Source organism: Schistocerca cancellata, chromosome 3 (assembly GCF_023864275.1).
Source record: "Schistocerca cancellata isolate TAMUIC-IGC-003103 chromosome 3, iqSchCanc2.1, whole genome shotgun sequence".
Taxonomy (NCBI): Eukaryota; Metazoa; Arthropoda; class Insecta; order Orthoptera; family Acrididae; genus Schistocerca; species Schistocerca cancellata.
The window spans coordinates 641,023,969-641,043,223 of NC_064628.1; the positions used below are offsets into that span (position 1 = coordinate 641,023,969).

General features: G+C 39.9%; 1 protein-coding gene across 2 annotated transcripts in view; it reads left to right on the forward strand.

The window, feature by feature from the left end:
• Positions 1 to 3,154: 3,154 nt before the first annotated feature.
• Positions 3,155 to 19,255, forward strand: part of LOC126175589 (uncharacterized) — a 43,732-nt gene continuing 27,631 nt past the window's right edge. The window contains exon 1 of one of the 2 annotated variants that reach the window (XM_049922450.1): positions 3,155 to 3,390. The gene's annotated coding sequence lies outside the window, so the exon portion shown is untranslated. Of the gene's footprint in view, positions 3,391 to 4,982; positions 5,277 to 19,255 lie in introns of those variants that run through there. The other variant, XM_049922451.1, reaches the window with a different exon arrangement.

Below are 19,255 nucleotides of genomic sequence, written 5' to 3' on the forward strand. Positions count from 1 at the left end.
AGACACGACATTCAAATGGTTCAAATGGCTTGCGACTTAGCTTCTGAGGTCATCAGTCCCCTAGAACTCAGAACAACATAAATCTAACTAACATAAGGACATCACACACATCCATGCCCGAGGCAGGATTCGAACCTGCGACCGTAGCGGTCGCGCGGTTCCAGACTGTAGCACCTAGAACCGCTCGGCCACCTCAACCGGCTAGATACGACATTAATGTCCTGCAATAAGCCGAGGCCCTGTACGCCGCAGAATGAATGAGTACAAAAGGTGTGATCGATAAGTGAGAAATAAAAGACTGATTTTGAGAAAAATCTTAGGCCTGATGGGAAATTCAGGAGACAACACAATCATGAAATCTGTCTTCTTCTTCTTCTGTTTATCCATTAATGGATGTTGGTGACTACACAATGTGTCTTTATTTGATGAACCGCTGTATTTAGTATTTGGTCCGCACTTTGGGATCCTGTCCACTGCTTTATGTTATCTAACCAGTATATTTTTCTTCGCCGTTTTTTTCTTTTACCCTCGGCCATCTCTTGTAGCATCAACTGTAGGAGAATATATTTGGTATTCGTTTTGTATTGTCGCGAAATAGATGGCAAAGTGTCACAGATATGATAAGCGAGTTGGGATGGCAGTCACTAAAACGAAGGCGTTCTCATTGCGGCGAGATATTTTCGCGAAATTTCAGTCAATAACTTTCTCCTGTGAATAAGAAAATTTTATTGCTGCCAATCTACATAGGGAGAAACAATCATCGTAATAAAATAAGAGAAATCAGAGCTCGTACAGAAATATTTATGTGTTCATTTTTCCCACTCGCTATCTGAGAAGGGATCGGTAGAGAGATAGCCCGAAGGTGGTTCGAAGAACGATGTGCCAGGCATTTAAGCGTGAACTGCAGAGCAGTGATGTACTTTTGTCCAAGTTATGCAGTTTTTCTTCTTCTAAACATTTTGAATTTTCCTCAGATTTTGTTATTCGTGCTGGTCATAGAATTTTGAGCATACTGCGGTAAATCCACATGTCAGAGGCCTCACTCCTTCTTGCTTTTGGCATGTTGTTATTGTTGTTGTGGTCTTCAGTCCTGAGACTGGTTTGATGCATCTCTCCATGCTACTCTATCCTGTGCAAGCTGCTTCACCTCCCACTACCTACTGCAACCTACATCCTTCTGAATTTGTTTAATGTATTCATCTCTTGGTCTCCCTGTATGATTTTTACCCTCCACGCTGCCCTCCAATACCAAATTGGTGATCCCTTGATGCCTCAGAATATGCCCTACCAATCGATCCCTTCTTCTAGTCAAGTTGTGCCGCAAATTTCTCTTCTCTCCAGTTCTATTCAATACCTACTCATTAGTTATGTGATCTACCCACCCAATCTTCAGCAATCTTCTGTAGCACCACATTTCGAAAGCTTCTATTCTTTTCTTGTCTAAACTATTTATCGTTCACGTTTCACTTCCATACATGGCTACACTCCACACAAATACTTTCAGAAACGACAAACTGACACTTAAATCTATACTCGATGCTAACAAATTTCTCTTCTTCCGAAACGCTTTCCTTGCCATTGCCAGTCTACATTTTATATCCTCTCTACTTCGACCATCATCAGTTATTTTGCTCCCCAAATAGCAAAACTCCTTTACTACTTTAAGTGTCTCATTTCCTAATCTAATTCCCTCAGCATCACCCGATTTAATTCGACTACTTTCCATTATCCTCGTTTTGCTTTTGTTGGTGTTCATCTTATATCCTCCTTTCAAGAAACTGTCCATTCCGTTCAACTGCTCTTCCAGGTCCTTCGCTGTCTCTGAAAGAATTACAATGTCATCGGCGAACCTCAAAGTTTTTATTTCTTCTCAATGGATTTCAATTCCTAGTCCGAATTTTTCTTTTGTTTCCTTTACTGCTTGCTCAATATACAGATCGAATAACATCGGGGATAGGCTACAACCCTGTCTCACTCCCTTCCCAACCACTGCTTCCCTTTCATGCTCCTCGACTCTTATAACTGCCATCTGGTTTCTGTACAAATTGTAAATTGGCATATTTAGCGCCAATCCTATAAAACCGTATAGAAGAACAGGCCAAGTGTAGCATCTTATAAAACGAACAGTAAGATTTAGGTCTAGATCTGTACTTGTGAACATTTTCTAGAAATTTATTAAATCATTACGAGCGTTCTCTACGCGACATTTTATATCCATGTCTGATCCTCAATCTTCACTTTCTAAACTACTTAAACTCGTCTACTCTTTGTATCAAGGAACCACTGAATTGTAGATTTGCATTTGTAGAGTAGTCGGGCTATCGTGTGACATTCATAAACTAGATCTTTTTGGTACTGATATTCAGGCCTAGATTACTGGATTACTGCTGTAGTCTCCTACTACGTTGACGAGCTGTTGAATATCATGTAAATTGTAGGCAATCAATACTGTATGAAATATATACAATGTAGAAAAGATCGCAGACACCATCCATAGGGGGACGATTGTTTTTGTAGGCGCATTGCCCGTATGAATCCCACAAGGTTGAGCGGTCGGATCTTCCACTACTTTCTCAAGAGTAAAACATAGGAGGTGTGGTTTACCGAGGTAGAAAAGAACCTGCAAGCAGTGGAGGGTAGCGATAAACGCATTCCAAGACCACCTTGGATTCCATGTAGAGTCACAACTAAAAACTGGCAAAATGTGGACTGAAGCGTGGAAGGAACAGCACAGGAAAGAAATGAGGGAATACTGGGCTAAAATTAAAGCCCAGGCGCCGGGAAAAAGCGTTGTCCGGAGATGACAATACGAAAAAAGAAGAATGGTAATGTCACATCTCATTAGCGCCATCGAGTGATAGTTAGTGGAAACTTAGGTGGCCGCCGCAGAGAAGGGAACCATCGTGTGCGTGTGGTTGGTTTGTCGCCAAGCTGGAGGGCGGTAGCTGCGGGCGACTTTGGTTGCAGCGACAGTGTCGCGTATGTCCCCCCACTATTAGCACGCCGCATGGAGCCTGCGTGCTGCCGCCGCCGCCGCCTCAGGTAAGGCGCGCGGTCGTTCTGTGCTTTGTGTGGACACTGTACCTACAGGTAGAGGGGCAGCGCTCCCCCACCCACAGCCTCTGCCGCTCGCGTGCACAGGAATCCAGTCGACGTGGTGCTACCTGCGAGAGAGGGCTAGGCGCTGTCGTTCCTAGCGAATACTGGGATGTGTCTGTGCGCGGGTGTTTTTCGAGTGCGCGAGTGGATCAGGAGAGCGTAAACGTATGCCGGATGCCAGGGCGACGAACTCGGGCCAGAGCGGACAACTGCTGCCAGGCCTCTAAATCAGAACAGTTAATCGGCGACCTGCTTTCCACATAGACCAGACGCTCCTACAGGAACACGCAGGTACGTGTACCGTTGCTTCCTTGCGCGGTTCGTTGATGGAAGTGTACATCAACTGTCACGCAAAGTAACTACTGTTTGTCGTGGAATGGCCTCAGCCGCTGGGACTTCAACGCACGGACAGGAGACGACGCATTGAGTCATCGTGCGTCACTCATTTGCGTAGGCAGCGTCCTTTCGCTGTTTGCACTATGGATCTTCCGTCGTTCTCTCTTTTTATTGCTCACTGGAACGCCTACACTTCGAGCAATACTTGTACGTGTACCAACCATCATAGCAAAAATTACTTATGGGCGTCTGTTACGTGCGGTGGAAGACTGACTAGCGAATGAAAGCGCTCACGATTATAAATGCAACATTCTGAGAAGGGATTAAACAGTTTTTAATAAAATATATCCAGGCAACTGACGATGAAACCTCGTTGACGAAACGCGTTCTACAAATTTCGGCAGACGAACGATTCAGTGGTTCGAAGAAGAGGTTGGAAGGCTTTTACATTCGCTTGACACATTTAGGAACTGGGTGAAGTTTCCCATTTCGTAAGTCACTCGGAGATGAGAGACTTACGAGACTCATGTGCGTTCAAATTCTAGGTACGAGCTGAACTCTTCATGCTAGGAAGAAATCTGAAATACAGTATCCTCAAACATCGAAAAATTGGTTACTAAGTTCCTTAAGACTCCAAATTCATAAGTAGCCCTGCACTCCTGTGAAACGACACGGATAAAATCGCGACATATATTTTCCGACAGCTCAGTTTTGTGCCTATGGTTGTGGACAATAGTATTATACTTTGTGACAAACAGCTGGGAAAATAAACAAATCTCGCAAATGTGCCACTTTCTTTTTCCTACAATTGCTACTCGAATCAACTGCATTATGGTTTTCTCCCTTTCTTGACGTGCATATTTCCAATGACATGCCAGATTACTCGGGGATACCAAGAGTTACGTAAAAAAAGAACAAAAAACAACATCAACGTGCAATAGAATAAAAGTGTAAGTATGCCTTGTCTTTAGAGGCAATGTCAGCATGAACATAATCGCTTTGCGTTATAAATCATGACACTTCTTCTCTAACGACATCGTCGTAGACGGGACGTTAAACCCTTATATTTCTGTTCCACCTTCCTTCTCGCTCTCAATTTTAGGGATACCAGCTATGGAATACGGATGGTGGCGAAATGAACAGTTATCTTGACATTTCGGGAGCCAACGATGACAAGCAGCTGGCCTTGTTTGGGAAGCATTCAGGAAGCCGTAGAAGTCACGTGGTCCGCAGAAGTTGGTTTACATGAGCTGAAGATTAAGCGCTTAACATATTTCATCGGTACATAACGTTTGCAAAATAACGGGAGGCTATCAGATGTGAAACAAGCCGCCGGCCGGTTCATGGTAATATTTGTCAAAACATCCGAAATAGAACTATATGTTAACGGCTCAGACCAGGTCCAAATATCAAGAGATACATTTTCTACACAGTTTTAGAGTGACAAAAAAGTGTCTGTAATAAGGTGCTTAAAAAGTTGGTTCAGAGAAATCTAACGGCAAAAAAAAAAAAAAAAAAAAAAAAAAAAAAAAAAAAAAACCGGAATCTCAACACCATGTAGAATTTGCTGAAATTCAGCAGATTCGCATTGAACGACATAAACCGATGAAGTATTCTTGTAGGAATGTTGAAAGGAAGGGGGATCTTGACTTTACAGAAAAAGTAATGTCAGATCTCTTCAATGAGCGCTTACTGACCTGCTCACTGGAATCCGTAGCTACAAACTGAATGTAAATATTCATGAAATTATTTGGGGCCTTATACAAATCAAAGGCAAGATGATACAAACGTAAGGGATGTTAATAAGAACTGGATAATTAGGCGAAGACTCTTAATTAAGGGTAAGTGGACATTTTAATGTCCAGATACGACTTTTTGTACAGTAATATGTCTCACATACTTTGTAACAGTGTTTGACAACCATTGAACGTTTTGTCACTGATCTGATTTTTATTCAGACGTAAATTGGGGAACATGTTTCCCTGATCCTGGTGGTCAAATGATGTAACCTATGATAAGCAGATTAGAACTAATGGTTGTAGAAAGAAGATGACATAGCAAGTATTTCTGCACTATGTGAATCATTCTGCTGTTTGAACGCAAATGAGAAGCCACGGACAGGATTTCTGACAACTGTGGCATCTCACTAATACCTGTACCACTAAAATTATCACCCAGGCCATAGGAGACAGCTTCAGTTTGCACACCGCTGTTGAAAAGCAGGCTTTAGTTTGCCAGTGCCATCGTGCATTATTGGAAATTGGCAGCTAGAACTTTAGCTACAACAACAAAAAGGTTACTGTTATTCCTTCTCCATGTGGAATGATTGAATCCGCTACATCTTATGACACTTATACTGAAGAACCAAAATATTATTACCGCATGGTTAACACCACGTTCGTTTACCTGTGAAATGCAATGCAGCATCAGTTCTGTGTGATGTAGGTTCAACAAGTCCTGGGTATGTTTACGAGAGAACATGAAGCACCAGATCTCTACACACAGGTCACGCAATTCCCATTAATTATGGGCCGGTGGTTTCTGGGAGCGCAGTTGGCGACTATGCCCTCCCAGACGTGAGTCATCGCATTTAGATTAAGCAAATTTGATGGTCAAGACAGCAACATGAGTTCACTACATGTTCTTCAAAAAACTGTAGCACGATTCTGGTCTTGAAACAGGGACAGTTATCCTGCTGGAAGATGCCATCTCCAACAGGGAACACACAAAGTATGAAGGGATGTGCATAGTATGTAAAATGTTCACGTAGTCCACAGCTGTCATGTTGCTTCGATTACTACCACAGGTTCCATGAAAGCCCAGGTGAATGTTGCTCATAGCATATTACAGCTCCCTGCGACCTGCATCCATAGATCGATGTATATTTCGACCAGCCCTTCACCTAGATGACAGTGTATCTGGACATGACTATCACCCAAAACAAAAAACAAATGTAATTCATCCGACTAGGCAACACGTTTCCATTGATCCATGGATCAATCTCAGTGATCCTGTGTTCACTGCAGTCATAACTGACAGTGTCATTGGGTCAACTTGGGAACACTTAGGGTCATCAGATGTGGAGCCCCGTATTCAACAGTGTGCATTTAACAATGTGGACTGTAACACTTGTCCATACACCAGCACTGTACTTATCTGTCAGGTTTGCCACAGATCAATGCCTTTCCTGCTTTACAGAATGTGCAAATCTCTGACCACACTCTGTGATCAGGCATGAATGTTCAACACTTTGTTGCTACTACAACTGGTTTCTATAGATGCCACAGCAGTAGCAAGCAGTCAACCGACCAGCTTTGTTCTTTCCGAGTGCTGGGCAGTAACAGTCTGCTGTTTCTCATAGCAGCTTATGTCAGTGGATTTCCCTATTTGCCTCCTGTTTCATTACTAGAATGATTACCCATTCATATCTGCTTTGCTTATATACTTTTCTTACCATGTCATGTGCACTTGTGCATTTAGTCTCACAGTGGTGAGTGATTACAATGTTTTAGCTCACAAATGTGAAACATATCACAAAGTAACAAGAACTTTGCCAGCTGTTTTTAAGAGAGGGGTCCAAAAGAAAACACTATCACTGAACTGTTCACCACAGTATCTCACACTCTGTCCTACTTCCCTATTCATAACAAGTCCTATTCCCAACATACCATTTTTCGCTGCTGTTGATATTACCCTATATTCATCTGACCAGTTGTCCTTATTTTCTTTCCATTTCACTTCACTGATGCGCACTATAAATATACTGAGTCTTAGCATTTCCCTTCTCAAATTTTCTAGCTTCCCTACCACATTCAGAAGTCTGGCATTCTGTACCCTCACTCATATAATGTTATCCTTTTGTTGATTATTCAGTCTTCTACTCATAGTCACCTCCTGCAGTCCTGCTCCCCTATTCATAAAAATCCTACCCCGATATACAATTTTCTGCTGCTGTTGATATTACCCAATACTCATCTGACCACAAATCCTTGTCTTCTTTCCATTTCATGTCACTGACATTCACTGTAAATATATTGAGCCTTACCATTTCCATTTTCAGATTTTCTAGCTTCCCTACCATGTTCAAACATGATGCATTCCACACCCTGACTCATAGGATGTTATCCTTTTGTTGTTATTCAATCTCCTTCTCAGAGTAACCTCCCCCTTGTCTGCCCCTCCTGGAGATCTGAATGGAAGACTAGTCCAAAATCTTTTGCCTATGGAGAGATCATCATGACACTTTTTCAGCTACAGTCCACATATCCTGTGGATACACATTATGTGTTTTTAATGCAGTCCTGCTTCCTCATGCCATTGCCCACTGCTGATTCTTCCACCTTTTATGGGCAGTTTCCCACCCCAAGGAAAAAAGAGTGCCCTGCACCTCTGTCCATTCCTCTGCAGAGAGGTTTGGAGCTCCATTCAGGACATTGGTGCAGAGATTGGTGACCAGAAACTTCATGCCACCACCTCCCCTTCCCTTTGCTGACCAAATACTGGGAGTGAAAATTTTACACCACAAGGATTCAAACTGGCATGTCTTCAGTTATGGAAGTCAGTTTGAGCTTTATTATACAAGAAACAAACGAAAAATGAGGTAAATGAAGTGGAGTTTGTAGATAACAGCTTTGGGAGAAAAGATAACTCATTGAAATTATTGACCACCAGTTTCAGTTATTACTTCCTCATAGTAGCAGAAAATATTGAATACCATAGTAAACAATTGAATCTCAATGTGTTAGATTTACTTCGCAATTGATTGTACCCTTCCTACAACCCCAAGGAATGGTAGAACTATCCTTAACCTTTGTAATCAGTCAATTACTAAGTGCAAATTTCTTGATAAACTTAAATATGCAGTAGTAATAACTGAAATATGACAACACCTCTAATTATGAGCCATTTAATTCCTTGACTTTTTTTAAGTTTGAGAAGTGGATCTAAAGCAAACATGATAAATATTCTTAATCTGGCTTCCATGAGGGACTGTCTCTGCAAAAACTATATGATCATACAAATGAAGCCCCAACATCTAGAACTAAAAAATAACCCTCTTGATGTAATCTGTGTTCTTGTAAAGGCCATTCATTGTGTACCATACTGTTTTACCTGGGCAACTAAAATTTTATGGTATTCGTGCCATCTGTTTTGAATTAATGCAGTCTTACTTTCATATCATAGCAGAGGGACACATTGCTGACAAATATCTAATTTTTAGAGCAAATTGTAAGCAAAAACTATAAATCCATTCAGGAAGTCTGAAGCTCCTCAGAGAAATATCTGAGAAAACGGGTAGAAACAACAGTGTGCATATAACATGTTTGCTGTGAAGCCTCATATGAGATGTGAAGGAGGCTCTGTAGGTAGCTATTGAGAGCACTGTGTGTCAGTTGCAAATTGAACATAGTGTTGGCATGAATGACACTTGTCAACTGGATTTTTACAAACCAGATGCTATGCTTATGAAGTGAAAGCATGGTTTGCAATTTGCAGCATTTATCACAGAGTTGGTTGCACTCCTCTGGTTTTGAACCAGGCAGAGGGCTTAAATCTGAGTCTCAAGCAATCCTGAATACAGTTTTTTTTTTTTTAATTCCAGTATCAAATGAAAAATTGTGCAGCCACTCTTAACAGGATAATTAAGCACTATAAAAAGGAAGTGACTCCTCAAGTGGTAAAGAACAGTTTATGTATACATATGGTTTTCTTATATCTAAAAAGAAAGATGATGAGACTTACCAAACAAAAGCGCTGGCAGGTCGATAGACACACAAACAAACACAAACATACACACAAAATTCAAGCTTTTGTAACAAATGGTTGCTTCGCCAGGAAAGAGGGAAGGAGAGGGAAAGACGAAAGGATGTGGGTTTTAAGCGAGGGGGTAAGGAGTCATTCCAATCCCGGGAGCGGAAAGACTTACCTTAGGGGGAAAAAAGGACAGGTATATGCGGATGAATATGTGTTTGTGTGCGAGTGTATACCTGTCCTTTTTTCCCCCTAAGGTAAGTCTTTCCGCTCCCAGGATTGGAATGACTCCTTACCCTCTCCCTTAAAACCCACATCCTTTCGTCTTTCCCTCTCCTTCCCTCTTTCCTGACGAAGCAACCATTTGTTGCGAAAGCTTGAATTTTGTGTGTATGTTTATGTTTGTTTGTGTGTCTATCGACCTGCCAGCGCTTTTGTTTGGTAAGCTCATCATCTTTCTTTTTAGATATATTTTTTCCACGTGGAATGTTTCCCTCTATTATATTCATATGGTTTTCTTATGTTACATAATCTCCTCTATACATCTAATGATCAATTATGTGACACACTCAGATAGAAGCATAGTAGCCACATTAAGTGCAGGGTCTTGCCCTTTCAGGGTAGAAAGAGAAAAAGCTAAAATGGTATTACTTAACTATAAGAGAGACAATAACATGGTCCCAGAATTAGTCTCCTATATTTACTGTAATAATAAGCATAATGACATCATACCACTGGAAACAGAACACTGCCTGCACATTGAAATGAAGAGCAGCAAAATTATAATTTCTGTCTGGAATATACCTCACAAATGTTGACTGGATGCCAGTGTTGGCAGATTATTACTGCTCTAAAAACTTATGATTACCTTGTGAGACTATTACAGATTGTGAATCTAAAATAATCTGAACCACACACTCCTACCATTGAGATGGTAAGGATGTGGGGATCCAGCACTGATAAGTGACTGAGCCCACACTCAGTAGAAAATGTTTACAACTTATTTCACTCCAACAAATTACATAAGGCACACACTGGTAACCTGAGCTTCCTTAATTGTTAAGTAAATTGCTCATAAGGTAATTATTGACCTGTTTTAAAGTACCAAAAAATAAATCAGATACTATCAAAATCAAAATAGTTTAAAAGTGCCAGTAAGTCAAGCAGACAATTAGACATTGTGAGAATCAAAATAGTCCTAAAGGTGCCGATAAGTAAAACAGACAATATAAACATCAGAAAAACTTTCCTTTAAAAGGACCTCTGTGCTTAAAACTGAATTCCAATAACAAGAGTTGAATTACATTCCACAACTTATTTACAGTTACAAGTGGGGGACCAATAACCTGCAAAGGACACCAAGGAATCATATTGAAAAACTTAATTCAGAAGCTGTTATAGGCATATTTACATTTGGCACAGTTCTCAACTGGGTGTCCCAGAAGAGACTAATAGGTACAATAAAACAATTAGGTTTTAGAGCTCTGAAACAGAAAGAAAGCAGTGTTACTCCACATGTCACAACATTTTAAAAGAAATACATATAATTTAAGAGAAGATATCAGAGTTACATCTTTTCCACTAGTCAGGAGCATACATCAAATGAACAAAACAAGCTGAAGTTTGTCATAAGATCCCACCCAGGGGTGCAGTATTTACAGGGTAAATTAACTGAGAAGAGTGCACAAATTACTATTAGCACTCTCTTTCAGTCTTAAAATAAAAGCAACACACAAATTTAGCATACTGTACCACAATGCTTAGCACATGACTTTGAAATATCAAACAGAGAACTAATCATCACTTGCAAGTAAATGATGGAACAGCCAATCACGCTCAAACCCTGTCAAATTTTACAAACACAATCAGTATGTTCACTTGCTTACGCAAAACTGAGCACCATTACAATGTAACTAATCCAATGGAAGATCAACATGAACTTCCATCAAATGCTGGTAGTTATTGTTTGTAATGGTTTCACAGTAGTTACACATTGATGATATACCATTCTGACTGGAGCAGAACCTGGCTCCAGCACATATAAATGTTCTAGCAGCAATAGGAAGCCGTGATGGAACCAAAGGGTTTTTATGTGACTACCAATCACATATCTGGCTCGAAACTGAAAAGCCCACTGCCTTTCCAAGTTGGCAACCATTACTAAGTGTGGGCAAAGTTGATATGTAGTCCACTCTGAGAAGATTTCTGTGACCAGTGTCCTACCAAAAACCCATCTTCTGCCCCACACTTGTACACCATGCTAAAACCAGCACATGCAAAACAAATGCCCTCTCGCAATGCACAAAGGGAACTGCTAGAGGTGATGCCAGATTACAGGATATCAGTGTGAATGTAACAGAAACAGTCATTATCATAAAATGCAGGGTGTTTCATGTAAGGTATACATGTTGTCTCCAGCACTGCGCAAGTATCAACACCTCCCAGGCTCTGATCACTGCATGATGCTTCCACCCATTATGCTGATATCAGTTAACAGTGCATGTTGTAGCTAATTTACTATGCAACTGAGTATACATTGTTTTTCTTTTTTGCTGTGTACATGAAGGATCAACAATTTTTATTTGTGCTGGAGTATGCAAGAACAGAGTCTGAAGCAGTTTACTGGCTTGCCCTCATTCTAAATGAGTCAGTGTGTTTCCAGTTATTATACTACTGTATAGATTGCTACTTACCATAAACATGTGAAGCTACAGACAGGCACAATTAAAATAGACTTACATATGTAAGTATCTATTAATTGTGCCTGTCTGCAACTTGACATGTCTTCTTTACTATAAATGGCAATCTGTCTTTTCCTATATTATTGATATTCCTACCTAGAGTTTCCATTGTTTGATATACTATTGTAGATATAAATTAATAAGGATATTTTAAGAGACTGGATCCATGTTACACAAAAAAATAAAAAAACAAGCTTTCAAACCAAGAATAAACCACATGAATTAAGAGTGTGAGAACATTTTTGTGCCATTTAGCAGTTCAAACAGCTTTGCACAACCTCAAACTGAAACCTTACAAAGTAATAGCAGGGCAACAACTGGGCAATTCAGATACTGTTACTTTATGTCATTACTGCCTTTGATTATTGTGCTCTGTGTGTGATGGAAAGATTGATCCTGAAATGCTCTTTTATTCAGATGAAGCATGGTTGCATTTATCAGGATATGTGAGCTTGCAGAACAGTTGAAGTTGGAGTTCAGAAAATCCTCATCTTTCACATCAAGAGCTTCTGCATGATGTGGAGAAGGAGTGTGGTGTGCAATTAGTGCAAAACAAATTATTTAAGCAATCTTTTTCCACCAAACATAACTGCTGATGTGTATTTGAACAAGGTAATGCCAAATTTCAGGCATTGTCTCTCATCATGGACAACACGGTGGCTGACGGCCTTCAGTCAATGACCAAGGGCAGTGGCATTGGCATAGAATTGTAAGCGCTAACTGACAAGCAACATTAAGTGAAATAATCACAGAAATCAGTGTGGGACATATCCATTAGCTCTGCAGATGATGAAGAAATTGATGAAATGTATGATGAGATAAAAGAAATTATTCAGGTAGTGAAGGGAGACGAAAATGTAATAGTCATTGGTGACTGGAATTCGAGAGTAGGAAAAGGAAGAGAAGGAAATGTAGTAGGTGAATATGGATTGGGGCTAAGAAATGAAAGAGGAAGCTGCCTGGTAGAATTTTGCACAGAGGATAACTTAATCATAGCTAACACTAAGGGTTCAAGAATCATGAAAGAAGGTTGTATACATGGAAGAACCCTGGAGATACTAAAAGGTTACAGATAGACTATATAATGGTAGGACAGAGATTTAAGAACCAGGTTTTAAATTGTAAGACATTTCCAGGGGCAGATGTCGACTCTGACCACAATCTATTGGTTATGAACTGTAGATTAAAAGTGAAGAAGCTGCAAAAAGATGGGAATTTAAGGAGATGGGACCTGGATAAACTGAAAGCACCAGAGGTAGTACAGAGTTTCAGGGAGAGCATAATGGAACAATTGACAGGAATGGGGGAAAGAAATACAGTAGAAGAAGAATGGGTAGCTCTGAGGGATGAAGTAGTGAAGGCAGCAGAGGATCAAGTAGGTAAAAAGACGAGGGCTAGTAGAAATCCTTGGGTAATAGAAGAGATACTGAATTTAATTGATGAAAGGAGAAAATATAAAAATGCAGTAAGTGAAGCAGGCAAAAAGGAATACAAACGTCTCAAAAATGAGATCAACAGGAAGTGCAAAATGGCTAAGCAGGGATGGCTAGAGGACAAATGTAAGGATGTAGAGGCTTATCTCACTAGGGGTAAGATAGATACTGCCTACAGGAAAATTAAAGAGACCTTTGGAGAATGGACAGTGTCTTGAAAGGAGGGTATACAACAAAAGCAAAACAAGGATAATGGAATATAGTCGAATTAAGTCAGGTGATGCTGAGGGAATTTGATTAGGAAATGCGACACTTAAAGTAGTAAAGGAGTTTTGCTATTTGGGGAGCAAAATAACTGATGATGGTCGAAGTAGAGAGGATATAAAATGTAGACTGGCAATGGCAAGGAAAGCATTTCTGAAGAAGAGAAATTTGTTGACATCGATTATTGATTTAAGTGTTAGGAAGTCGGTTCTGAAAGTATTTGTGTGGATTGTAGCCATGTATGGAAGTGAAACCTAGATGATAAATAGTTTAGACAAAAAGAGAATAGAAGCTTTTGAAATGTGGTGCTACAGGAGAATGCTGAAGATTAGATGGGTAGATCACATAACTAATGAGGAAGTATTGAATAGAATTGGGGAGAAGAGGAGTTTGTGGCACAACTTGACTAGAAGAAGGGATCGGTTGGTAGGACATGTTCTGAGGCATCAAGGGATCACCAATTTAGTACTGGAGGGCAGCGTGGAGGGTAAAAATCGTAGAGGGAGACCAAGAGATGAATACACTAAGCAGATTCAGAAGGATGTAGGCTGCAGTAAGTACTGGGAGATGAAGAAGCTTGCACAGGATAGAGAAGCATGGAGAGCTGCATCAAACCAGTCTCAGGACTGAAGACCACAACAACAACAAGTGTAATGAAATCTGCAGATGAATGACACAAGTGCCTTTGCTAACAGCACATTGCCTGCATCACCTCTCCCGGGGTTATGACCATATCAGTTGGACCCTAGATGATTGGAAAACTGTGGCCTGGTCAGATGAGTCCCAATTTCAGTTGATAAGAGCTGAGGTAGTTTTCGAGTACGGTGCAGACCCTAAGAAGCTGTGGACCCAGGCTGTCAATGAGGTACTGTGTGAGCTGGTGGTCTCCTCATAAAGGAGAGGACTGTGTTTACATTGGATGGAATTGTTCCTCTGGTCCAACTGAACTGATCATTGACTGGAAATGGTTATGAAATTACAATGAAATCCAGATCATTAGCTTCTTACAGGCATTGATAAATATCAACAGGGATAGTTGAAAATGTGTGCCACGACCGGAACTCGAACCCAGGATCTCCTCCATTCGAGTTCCAGTCGAGGCACACATTTTCAACTGTCCGCTGTCCTCTGCCATGTAAGCAGGAGATCCCGGGTTCAAGTCCTGGTTGGAGTACACATTTTCAACTGTCCCTGTTGATATTTATCAATGCCTGTAAGTAGCTAATGGTCTGGATTTCATCGTAATTTCATTCTTTAAGAGCTGCAAGATCACCAATGGTATCTGTTCTTTCAGACATTTCTGAAAGAACAGATACCATTTTCATATAGAAATGATTATGTTCGGCTACCTGGAGACCATTTGCAGCCATTCGTTTTTATGGGTGACAATGTGCCATGTCACCAGCCCACAATTGTTGTGATTCATTTGAAGAACATTCTGGACAATTCAAGTGAGAGATTTGGCCACCCTGATCAATTGAAATGAATTGAACATTTACGGGACATAATCAAGGGATCAGTTCATGAACAGAATCCTGCACGTGCAACACTCTTACTGGTTATAGAGGTAGCATGGCTCAATATCTCTTCAGGGGGTTCCAACAGTGAGTTGATTCTATGCCACATTAAGTTGCTGCATCATGCCAGGTCCAAAACAATATTAGGAGGTATTCCATGACTTTGGTCCTTTCAGTGTATTGTAACGTTTATTCAGAGACTTACAGTTAATGAAAAGATGCAGTTACTTCATGCAGGACACTGTCACTATTTCAGTGACAGTATTGTCATCTGTTTTTGATGGTAACATAGTTGACTTTGTCATCCCCCACACCAATCTAAATCCCCATGATTTTTATATTTAGGGGAATGGTAGATTGTAAGGTGTATGAAACAATCCACATATACTTGAGGAGCTAGAAGACAGTACTCGGTTTGTAGTTTCAAGAATTTTGGCAACTGAAATTCAGCAAGTGTTTGACATTTTTTTTCTTACAAAAGATGCCGGGCTGCTCTTGTTGTAGAAGGACATCATTTTGACCAAATAAAGTTAAGCTTAATGCAATCACATTGCATCTTAGTTCATGCTCAGTTAGGCAGAATAACTGCCTTTCCCTCATGCGATGTCTGCCAAGGAATGTAACTGGCACACATTCTGCAAGAACTAGGAATATGTGCTTGTATCATATGTGAAACACCCTACCTTTAAGAGTATTTGGCTGAAAAGAGTTAAAAGTGGAACAAACACAAAAAAACAGGTGTAGAATAACATCCCAAACTGAGATTCACAGGAAGAAGTCTACAGAAATGTGTTCTGTCTACAAAGGGCATGCCTTACAAAAACCTTATTGGACTGGTTTTTGAGTACAGCCCATCAATCTAGGATCTTTACCACGTAAGATTAATAAAGGATGTAGAGAGGATACAATGGAAAGCAAAGTGCTTTTTAACACAAATTTGTGCAGTAAGTGCAAGAGCATCATGGGGATGCTTTTCAGTTCCATGGGAAGAAACTAAAGGAGAGGCATTGTGAAGCACAACAGAAGGATTTGTTTTATAATTCTGGATACACTGTTTTCAAGAAGAGTCAAACAACATGAAATCTGAAGTCTTTGCCATATTTTAATTTATTTCAACAGATAAGTTATTTTGGGTTCTTAGTCACCAGCACATCTTAAGAGTCTGTGACACAGAGGACACATGATACTAAAGTAAATTGCTTAACAATATGTTTGATACCTAAACAGTGAAACAACTTTAACTAACTCTAAGAGTAATCCCTCCCTTCACTTCTCAATTTCTTAATTTTGTGTTATTAAGTGTAATTACTGCTGCAGTAGTTTATCTTTACTAATTTAATTATTATTTTGACCCTATGGTATTGATTGTCAGTTGCTATTATGCACAACAGAATCAAAGCAACATTATTTGATGTGAAGCATCATGTACTTCCTCCGACACACATCTCATGTAATGACCATGATAGCATCCAATAGCCTTGACCCGTGAAATACACCAGTTCTTGTGACATCACTGAAATCAAGCAACATCAGGCATGAACAGTACTTGGATAAGTAACTGCTTGGGTATGCCACATGCTGTTGGCTGCTTCCCCATAGCCTTTACAGCAAAAGGGACAAGAATTGGTGATGTAAAGTCCCTGATCACCAGTCTTTGTGCAATGTCCTGAATTTAATTCCAAACCTCTTTCCAGTGTCTCATGAAGTGAGGCCATGTTACACTGTTGATGATGATCCATCTGTCAAATGTGGGTGTTAAACTTGGCAGCCCTCTTTGTGCTATGTGAGATGAGAAGGCTATGTGCCAGCACCAGGTTTCATCCTCTTTCTCCTCTCATCATCCAACACAAAGATGACACTACACTACACACACACACACACACACACATTACAGTCACCTGCAGTTACCAGATACATTTAAACTCACAATTCTCATATTTCTTGAAGGAAACATGCAATTGTGCAAGAAGGATAGGAAAAAAACTTTCTGATTAGGTGGCTGAAGCTGCCCTTTGGGTCTCACAGCCAACAATGTCGTATGAATTTACTTTTTACCATCATAGTATATAAGGGAAATTTGTTCTAATACAGAGACTTTGTAATTCTGTCAGAGACAGCAAAGACTTGGAAGTGCAGGCGAATGGAATGGGCAATCTTGAAATTAGGTGTAAGTTGAAAATCAACAAGAGTAAAATGAGGGTAATGAAATTAAACAAATTAAATCAGGCAATGCTGTGGAACTGTATTAGGAAATGAGATACTAAATGTAGTAGTTGAGTTTTGGTATTTAGGCAGTAAAGCAACTTATGGTGGCAGAAGTAGAGAAATTTTTTAGCATTGGATACAAACATAAGTGTTCACAAGTCTTCACTGAATGTGTTTGTCTGGAATGTAGCCTTACACAGGAGTGATATGCCGCTGATAAGTAGTTCTGACAAGAAGAAAAGAAAAGCTTCTTTAATGTTTTACTACAGAAGAATGCTGAAAATTAGATGGGTAGATTATGCAACTAATGAGGAGGTACTGATTAGAACTTGGTACAAAAGGAAGTTAAAGCATAACTTGACTAAAAGAAGGAATGGTGGATATGACACATTCTGAGGCATCAAGGAATCATCAGTTTAGTATTGAAGTGCAGTGTAGGTGTAAAACTTGCACCAGGTGACCAAGAGACTAGTACAGTACTTGTAAAAAGTTTCATATGGATGTGGGCTGCAGCATTTAATTAAGGGATGAAAAGGCTTGCACAGGATAGAGTATCATGGAGAGCTGCATCAAACCAGTCTTCAGTCTGAAAACCACTACAACAACACAGAGATTCACCAAAAGGAAAGGAGAGAAATGATTGTGGTACCTGTTAAGTCCTCAGGTGACAGACATGACAGAAATAACAAAACAAATAATTGTTCATAAGCTTCAGTGATTACTTCTTCAGAGTGTAAACAGCCATTTCATCCATTAATAAATATACAAATACAAAAGCTTTAGATTTATTACAGTAGACATTATTTTTCCTTGCAGATGGGCTTCAGCTTCAATACTGCAGCTATTAAAAAAGTATAAAAGTTTTTCAGCACCTTAGAAGTGGTAATTTTTTCTGGTTATGGTGATGGTGTTACCAGAAGAGTATTTATCACTGAGTAAATTTGATAAAATCATTCTGAAGGAAAATTCCAGGTTGAAATATCAAGAATATTGTGAAAGGCTAGATTGCTACTCACCTTAAAGATGACACATTGAATTGCAGACAGGCATAATGAAACAACTGTTCACATGAAGCTTCTGCCAAAGCATTCTTCACACAGTCACACTAGCTAGCAAATCTCACAGATACAGGATTGGCATCTCAGACCACTCCAGCCAGAATTCTGGCTGGAATGGTCATGTGAAAGTGAAGTACACTTGCTTGTATGAATGTATGTGTGTTTCCTTTCTGAAGAAGGCTCTGGCAGAATGTGTAGTCTTTTCATTGTGCCCGTCTGCAACTCAGCGTGTCGTCTTTATTGTGAATAGATATACATCACAATCAAAATATTGTTAAAATCATTTGAGGTATCTTTATAGTCTATCAGTGATTTAATGCAGATTTCCTGATAGGCTTAAATGTGCAACAGTTATTCCATCTGTAAAAATCAAAACTCATCTTTATTTCAAGACATATTTCACTTCTTTTCAAAATTTTTGAGAATGCAGCCAACAGAATTCTGATAATTATGATGTTGCTGGCTGCTGTGCTTATTGAAGTAGCCATGGGGCTCAGGGAAATATTTGGAAGGTGTTCTGAACTGAAGGGAACTACATTATATATAACTGTATGGGGATGGAACTGTTTTCTCCAAACCTGAGCACAGTGCTGCAATCAGCAGTACTGTCACTACACTGGGTATGCATAACACTTTCTGTAACATGAGAGGAACTAGAAAAGGTCATTAATTAGCCAACCGTTTTTGTTTACAACTTTGTTTCTGTTAGGGAACAGCACTGAGCATTATAATTGGTTGTACAAGGGTTGAGCCTATGAGAATGTCCATCACTGATAAATTAGCCAAGCATTTTGCAGCTACCAGGCTGCCTGTCCAAGAACCCTAAATATTTAAAAAGGAACTTCTCATAT